General features: G+C 37.6%; 1 non-coding gene across 1 annotated transcript; it reads left to right on the top strand.

Moving 5' to 3' along the window:
- The first annotated feature begins 2,847 nt into the window (after positions 1 to 2,847).
- On the top strand, positions 2,848 to 2,955 carry LOC112739326 (small nucleolar RNA R71). The gene has a single exon (XR_003170259.1). It is a non-coding gene; the product is annotated as a small nucleolar RNA R71 (small nucleolar RNA).
- Positions 2,956 to 8,223: the final 5,268 nt, after the last annotated feature.

The following is an 8,223-nucleotide window of genomic DNA, read 5'->3' as shown; positions in this document are numbered from 1 at the left end:
TTCATTCAGAAAACAAGAAGCATTGTTACCACATCAATATAATTAAGCTAAGTTCAAGGATAAATTCAAAACTCATGTACTTCTTGTTCTTTTGAATTAAAACATTTTTCATTTAAGAGAGGTGATGGATTCATAGGACATTCATAACTTTTAAGACATGGTTACTAACTACTAATGATCATGTAATGAAGACACAAACATGGATAAGCACTTAACATAGAAAACGAAAAACAGAGAAAGTAAGAACAAGGAATGAGTCCACCTTAGTGATGATGGCGTTTCCTACTTGAGGAACCAATGATGTTCTTGAGCTCTTCTATGTCTCTTCCTTGCCTTTGTGGCTTGATTCCTAGTGATTTTTGGTATTTCTATCCTCAGTTGCTTCCAATAACTATGTGGAGGGAAGTGCATTCCCTGAGGTATTTCAGGGATCTTTTGATTTGCAGCCATATGTTCTATCACTGAGCTATAGATCCTTTACATAATTGTTTTACCACACCAAACTTAGAATGTTGTTCGCCCTCGAGCAAAAAAAGAAGGAATAGATGAAGAAGAAGATGTGGAAAAAAAAACTAGGATTATGAGGAAGGAAGGTGGGGATCCTGTGGGGTCCACAGATCCTGAGATGATCCTGTGAGGTCCACAGATCTTGAGGTGTCAAGGCATTTACATCCCTGCACCAATTTAGGCATGCAAAATGCCCTTGCACACAACTCTGGGCGTTCAGCGCCAGGTTGGTGCCCATTTTGGGCGTTCAACGCCCATTTGTTGCCCATTTCTGGCGTTGAACGCCAGAACCATGCTTGTTCTGGGCGTTCAGCGCCAGCTCTTCTCCAGGGTGCAATTCTGGCGTTCAGCGCCCAGATGCTGCCCATTTTGGGTGTTCAGTGCCCAGATACTGCCCATTTTGGGCGTTCAGCGCCAGAACCATGCTCTGTTCTGGCGTTGAACGCCAGGCAGGTGCTTCCTCCAGGGTGTGATTTTTCTTCTGCTGTGTTTGATTCCGTTTTCAATTTTTATATTTATTTTGTGATTCCACATGATCATGAACCTAATAAAACATGAAAAACAAAAATAAAATTAGATAAATAAACATTGGGTTGCCTCCCAACAAGCGCTTCTTTAATGTCAATAGCTTGACAGTGGGCTCTCATGGAGCCTCATAGATGTTCAGAGCATTGTTGAGACTCTCCCAACACCAAACTTAGAGTTTGGATATGGGAGTTCAACACCAAACTTAGAGTTTGGTTGTGGCCTCCCAACACCAAACTTATAGTCTGACTGTGGGGGCTTTGGTTGACTCTGCTTTGAGAGAAGCTTTTTCTGCTTCCTCTCCATGGATGCAGAGAGAGATCCTTGAGTTGTAAACACAAGGTTGTCCTTATTTAGTTGAAGGATCAATTTTCCTCTGTCTACATCAATCACAGCTCTTGCTGTGGCTAGGAAGGGTCTTCCAAGGATGATGGATTCATCCTCCTCCTTCCCAGTATCCAGGATTATGAAATCAACAGGGATGTAAAGGCCTTCAACCTTTACTAACACGTCCTCTACTTGTCCATAAGCCTATTTTCTTGAATTATCTGCCATCTCTAATGAGATTCTAGCAACTTGCACCCCATAGATTCCCAGTTTCTCTATTACAGAGAGGGGCATGAGGTTTATTCCTGAACCAAGGTCACACAGAGCCTTAAAGATTATGGTGCCTATGGTGCAAGGCATTATGAACTTTCCAGGATCCTGTCTCTTCTGAGGCAATGTCAGTTGATCCAGATCACTTAGTTCATTGGTGAACAAGGGACGTTCATCTTCCCAAGTTTCAGTACCAAATAATTTAGCATTCAGCTTCATGATTGCACCAAGAAACTTGGCAGTTTGCTCTTCAGTGACATCCTCATTCTCTTCAGAAGAGGAATACTCATCAGAGCTCATGAATGGCATAAGGAGGTTCAATGGAATCTCTATGGTCTCTAGATGAGTCTCAGATTCCTTTGGTTCCTCAGAGGGAAACTCCTTATTGATCACTGGACGTCCCAGGAGGTCTTCCCCCTTGGGATTCACGTCCTCTCCTTCCCTTACAGGTTCGGCCATGGTGCTTATGTCAATGGCCTTGCACTCTCCTTTTGGATTCTCTTCTGTATTGCTTGGGAGAGTACTAGGAGGGATTTCAGTGATCCTTTTACTCAGCTGGCCCACTTGTGCTTCCAAATTTCTAATGGAAGACCTTGTTTCATTCATGAAACTTACAGTGGCCTTTGATAGATCAGAAACTAAGTTTGCTAAATTAGAAGTATTTTGTTCAGAGTTCTCTGTCTGTTGCTAAGTGGATGATGGAAAAGGTTTATTATTGTTAAACCTGTTTCTTCCACCATTATTAAAGCCTTGTTGAGGCCTTTGATCCTTCCATGAGAGATTTAGATGATTTCTCCATGATGGGTTATAGGTGTTTCCATAAGGTTCACCTAAGTAATTCACCTCTGCTATTGCAGGGTTTTCAGGATCATAAGCTTCTTCTGCATAAAAAGCCTCTTGAGTACTGTTGGATGCAGCTTGCATTCCATTCAGACTCTGAGAAATCATATTGACTTGCTGAGTCAATATTTTGTTCTGAGCCAATATGGCATTCAGAGTATCAACTTCAAGAACTCCCTTCTTCATAGGCATCCCATTACTCACAGGATTCCTCTCAGAAGTATACATGAACTGGTTATTAGCAACCATGTCAATGAGTTCTTAAGCTTCTGTAGGCATTTTCTTTAGGTGAATGAATTCACCTGCAGAAGTGTCCAATGACATCTTTGATAGCTCAGATAAACCATCATAGAATATATCCAGGATGGTCCATTCTGAAAGCATGTCAGAAGGACACTTTTTGGTCAGCTGCTTGTATCTTTCCCAAGCTTCATAGAGGGATTCACCTTCTTTCTGTCTGAAGGTTTGAACATTAGCTCTAAGCTTGCTCAGCTTTTGAGGAGGAAAGAACTTGGCTAAGAAAGCCTTGACCAGCTTATCCCAAGAGTTCAGGCTGTCTTTGGGTTGAGAGTCCAACCACACTCTAGCTCTGTCTCTTACAGCAAAAGGGAAAAGCATGAGCCTGTAGACTTCAGGATCTACTCCATTAGTCTTAACAGTATCACATATCTGCAAGAATTCAGTTAAGAACTGAAAAGGATCTTCAGATGGAAGTCCGTGAAACTTGCAGTTCTGCTGCATCAGAGAAACTAGCTGAGGTTTCAGCTCAAAATTGTTTGCTCCAATGGCAGGAATGGAGATGCTTCTTCCATGTAAATTGGAATTAGGTGCAGTAAAGTCACCAAGCATCCTCCTTGCAATATTGTTGTTGGGTTCAGCTGCCATCTCCTTTACTTGTTCGAAATTTTCAATAAGGTTGTCTCTGGATTGTTGTAATTTAGCTTCTCTTAGTTTTCTCTTCAGAGTCCTTTCAGGTTCTGGATCAGCTTCAACAAGAATGCCTTTTTCTCTGTCCCTGCTCATAAGAAAGAGAAGAGAAAAAAAAAAGAAGAGGAATCCTCTATGTCACAGTAAAGAGGTTCCTTATTGTTAGTAGAAGAAGAAAAAGAATAGGGGTGAAGAAGAATGAAGAATCCAAACACAAAAGTAGGGATAGGAGCAGTGATGTGAGATGAAGAGAAGTGTTAGTAGATGAATAAATAAATAGAAGGGGATGAGGGAGAAGAATTTTCGAAAAACATTTTTGAAAAAGAGTTAGTGATTTTCGAAAATAGTTTTTGAAAAAGGTTAGTAGTTTTTCAAAAATTCAAATAAAAAATAAAATAATTAGTTTAATTAAAAAGAAATTTTGAAAAAGAGGGAGATATTTTCGAAAATTAGAGAGAGAGAGAGAGTTAGTTAGGTGGTTTTGAAAAAGATAAGAAACAAACAAAAAGTTAGTTAGTTAGTTGAAACAAATTTGAAAAGATAAGAAGTTAGGAAGTTAGAAAAGATATTTTGAAAATCAAATTTTTTTTGAAAAAGATAAGATAAGAAGATATTTTTGAAAAGATATGATAGAAATTAGTTTTTAAAAAATATTTGATTTTTTTTTAAATCACAATTAATGACTTGATTCACATGAAATCACAAGATATGATTCTAGAACTTAAAGTTTGAATCTTTCTTAACAAGTAAGTAACAAACTTGAAATTTTTGAATCAAAACATTAATTATTATTGTTATTTTCGAAAATTTGATATAAAAATAAGAAAAAGATTTTTGAAAAATATTTTTAATATTTTCGAAAATAACTAAAAAATTTGAAAAATATTTGATTTTTGAAAAAGATTTTGAAAAAGATAAGATTTTTAAATTGAAAATTTGATTTGACTCATAAAAACAACTAGATTTTTAAAGATTTTTGAAAAAGTCAAATCTAATTTTCAAAATTTTAAGAGAGAAAAAGGGAAAGATATTTTTTTGATTTTTGAATTTTTATGATGAGAGAGAAAAACAAGAAAAATGATGCAATGCATGAAAGTTATGGATCAAAACAATGAATGCATGTAAGAATGCTATGAATGTCAAGATGAACACCAAGAACACTATGAAGATCATGATGAACATCAAGAACACATTTTTGAAAAATTTTTAATGCAAAGAAAACATGCAAGACACCAAACTTAGAATTCTTTAATGCTTAGACACTAAGAATCCAAGAATGCATATGAAAAACAAGAAAAGACACAAAACATGCAAATGCAAAGATCAAACAAGAAGACTTACCAAGAACAACTTGAAGATCATGAAGAATACTATGAATGCATGAATTTTTTCAAAAAATGCAAGATGAACATGCAATTGACACCAAACTTATAACATGACACCTGACTCAAACAAGAAACACAAAAAAAAATATTTTTTGATTTTTATGATTTTCTAATTTTTTTTGGATTTTTTTTTTGAAAATTATTTGAAAAAAATAAAAATAAGGATTCCAAAATTTTTAATATGAATTCCAGGAATCTTATACTCTAAAGCTCCAATCAAAGGGTCAGGCATGGCTTAATAGCCAGCCAAGCTTTAGTATGTAATTCAGACATGACACGTCTATCATGCCCTACAGTCGTGGCTTTACAGCCAGCCAGGCTTCAACATGCTTTATGAAACACTAGAATTCATTCTTAAAAATTCTGAAGGAAAATATATTTTTGAAAACTTTTTTTTTATTTTAAAAATTTTTTTTTTCGAAAACAAAGGAGAAATTTTTGAAAGATTTTTGAAAAAAATTTTTTTTTTTGAAAAGAAAACAAAAAGAAAATTACCTAATCTGAGCAACAAGATGAACCGTCAGTTGTCCAAACTCGAACAATCCCCAGCAAAGGCGCCAAAAACTTGGTGCACAGAAATTGTGATCACACTTTGATTATGTAAAATTCATCGCTCTTTCTTTCCCTGGTAATGGCGCCAAAAACATGATGCCAATACCATGGTTCACAACTTCGCACAACTAACCAGCAAGTGCACTGGGTCATCCAAGTAATACCTTACGTGAGTAAGGGTCGAATCTCACGGAGATTGTTGGTATGAAGCAAGCTATGGTCACCTTGTAAATCTCAGTCAGGCGGATATAAAATGGTAATGGGGTTTTCAAAAATAATTAATAAAATAGGGATAGAAATACTTATGTAAATCATTGGTGAGAATTTCAGATAAGCGCATAGAGATGCTTTCGTTCCTCTGAACCTCTGTTTTCCTGCTGTCTTCATCCAATCAGTCTTACTCCTTTCCATGGCTGGCTTTATGTAATGCATCACCATTGTCAATGGCTAATTTCGGTCTTCTCTCGGGAAAATGATCCAAATGCCCTGTCACGGCACGGCTAATCGTCTGGAGGCATCACCCTTGTCAATGGTTACATCCTATCCTCTCAGTGAAAATGGTCAATGCACCCTGTCACGGCACGGCTATTCATCTGTCGGTTCTCGGTCATGCTGGAATAGGATTTACTATCCTTTTGCGTCTGTCACTACGCCCAGCAATCGCGAGTTTGAAGCTCGTCACAGTCATTCAATCATTGAATCCTACTCGGAATACCACAGACAAGGTTTAGACTTTCCGGATTCTCTTGAATGCCGCTATCATTCTAGCTTACACCACGAAGATTCCGATTAAGAGATCTAAGAGATACTCATTCAATCTAATGTAGAACGGAAGTGGTTGTCAGGCACGCGTTCATAGGGAATGATGATGATTGTCACGTTCATCACATTCAGGTTGAAGTGCGAATGAATATCTTAGAAGCGAAATAAGATGAATTGAATAGAAAATAGTAGTACTTTGCATTGATCTTTGAGGAACAGCAGAGCTCCACACCTTAATCTATGGAGTGCAGAAACTCTACCGTTGAAAATACATAAGTGATAATGGAGTTCATTGGTCTCGGCCCCAGAGGGGAACTAGAGTAACCAAGACTTGATCACAGGATTAAAAATACAATCCAGGATGTCTAATACAATAGTAAAAGGTCCTATTTATAATAAACTAGCTACTAGGGTTTACAGAAGTAAGTAATTGATGCATAAATCCACTTCCGGAGCCCACTTGGTGTGTGCTTGGGTTGAGCTTGAGTGTTGCATGTGTAGAGGTCCTTCTTGGAGTTGAACGTCAGCTTTTGTGCCAGTTTGGGCGTTGAACTTCACTTTGCAACTTGTTTCTGGCGCTGGACGCCAGAATTTGGCAGAGAACTGGCGTTGAACGCCAGTTTGCATCGTCTAAACTTGGGCAAAGTATGGACTATTATACATTGCTGGAAAGCCCTGGATGTCTACTTTCCAACGCAATTGGAATCTAGAAAATCCATTTTGAGTGCAGGGAGGTCAAAATCCAACAGCATCAGCAGTCCTTCTTCAACCTCTGAATCTGATTTTTGCTCAAGTCCCTCAATTTCAGCCAGAAAATACCTGAAATCACATAAAAACACACAAACTCATAGTAAAGTCCAGAAATGTGAATTTAACATAAAAACTAATGAAAACATCCCTAAAAATAACCAGATTCTACTAAAATCGTACTAAAAACAATGCCAAAAAGCGTATAAATTATCCGCTCATCAAGAAGTAATCCTAAAATTTAGAGAAATCTTAATCCTAAAACCTAAGAGAGAGGAGAGAACCTCTCTCTCTAAAAACTACATCTAAACTATGAAAAGTGAATAATTGGAGCTCTCCCTGAATGGATACATTCCCCCACTTCATAACCTCTAATCTGTGCCCTCTGGACTTGGATCTGGGCCAAAAAGGGCTTCAGAAATCGCTGGGAGTGTTTTCTGTAATTTCTGGTGCGTGGCGTCTGTCACGCGTCCGCGTGGGTCACGCGGTCGCGTCATCTGGAGTTTTCCTTGTCACGCGTTCACCTCGGTCATGTGTCCGCGTCATCTGTGTTCTTCTCATGGCGCGCGTCCGCATCAGTCACGCGTTCGCGTCGCTGTCTTTTCGCGCTAGGCATGCGGCCGCGTCGTCCATGCGTTCGCGTCACTGCCAGTTTCTTCAAAAGCTCCATTTTATGCTTTCCTTCCATTTTTGTATGTTTCCTTTCCATCCTTTAAGTCATTCCTACCTTTAGAATATCTGAAACTACTTAACACACAAATCACGGCATCGAATGGTAATAAAGGGTGATTAAAATAAATAATTTTAAAGCATAGGAAACATGTATTTCACATATATCACATAATAAGGAAGGGAAAGTAAAACCATGCAATTTACATGAATAAGTGAGTGAAGGATTGAATAAATCTCTTGAATTGAGCACAATATATATCATAAAATATGGGTTTATCAACCTCCCCACACTTAAACAATAGCATGTCCTCATGCTAAGTCCAAGATAAAGAATAAGGTAAGGTTAAAGTGGTGAAATCTCATGCAATGCAATCTATCTAAATGCAACTACCTAAATGAGTCATGCAATTCTAATTTTTATTCACTTGTATATAAAACTTACATGTAGTCAAATTAATTCACATTCTCAAGGAATCATATATGCATAGCCAAACCCTAGATAATGTTAAAGCACTTTTACAATTGAGATGGGTAAAAATATTTTTTAAACTTGCAAGACAATTAACAATTTAAGCAGAGATATTTGGTGATGAGCTATTGAACCCTCACTGGATTCTATGTTTACTCTCTAGTCACTCAGTGTTTATTGGGTTAATCACTCTATTCTTCTTTTTATCCTTACTTTCTATAACTTTATTCTTCATCTAAC

The sequence above is a fragment of the Arachis hypogaea genome, chromosome 13 (genome assembly GCF_003086295.3).
Source record: "Arachis hypogaea cultivar Tifrunner chromosome 13, arahy.Tifrunner.gnm2.J5K5, whole genome shotgun sequence".
In the NCBI taxonomy this organism is placed as follows: Eukaryota; Viridiplantae; Streptophyta; class Magnoliopsida; order Fabales; family Fabaceae; genus Arachis; species Arachis hypogaea.
This window is presented reverse-complemented; position numbering and strand designations above follow the sequence as displayed.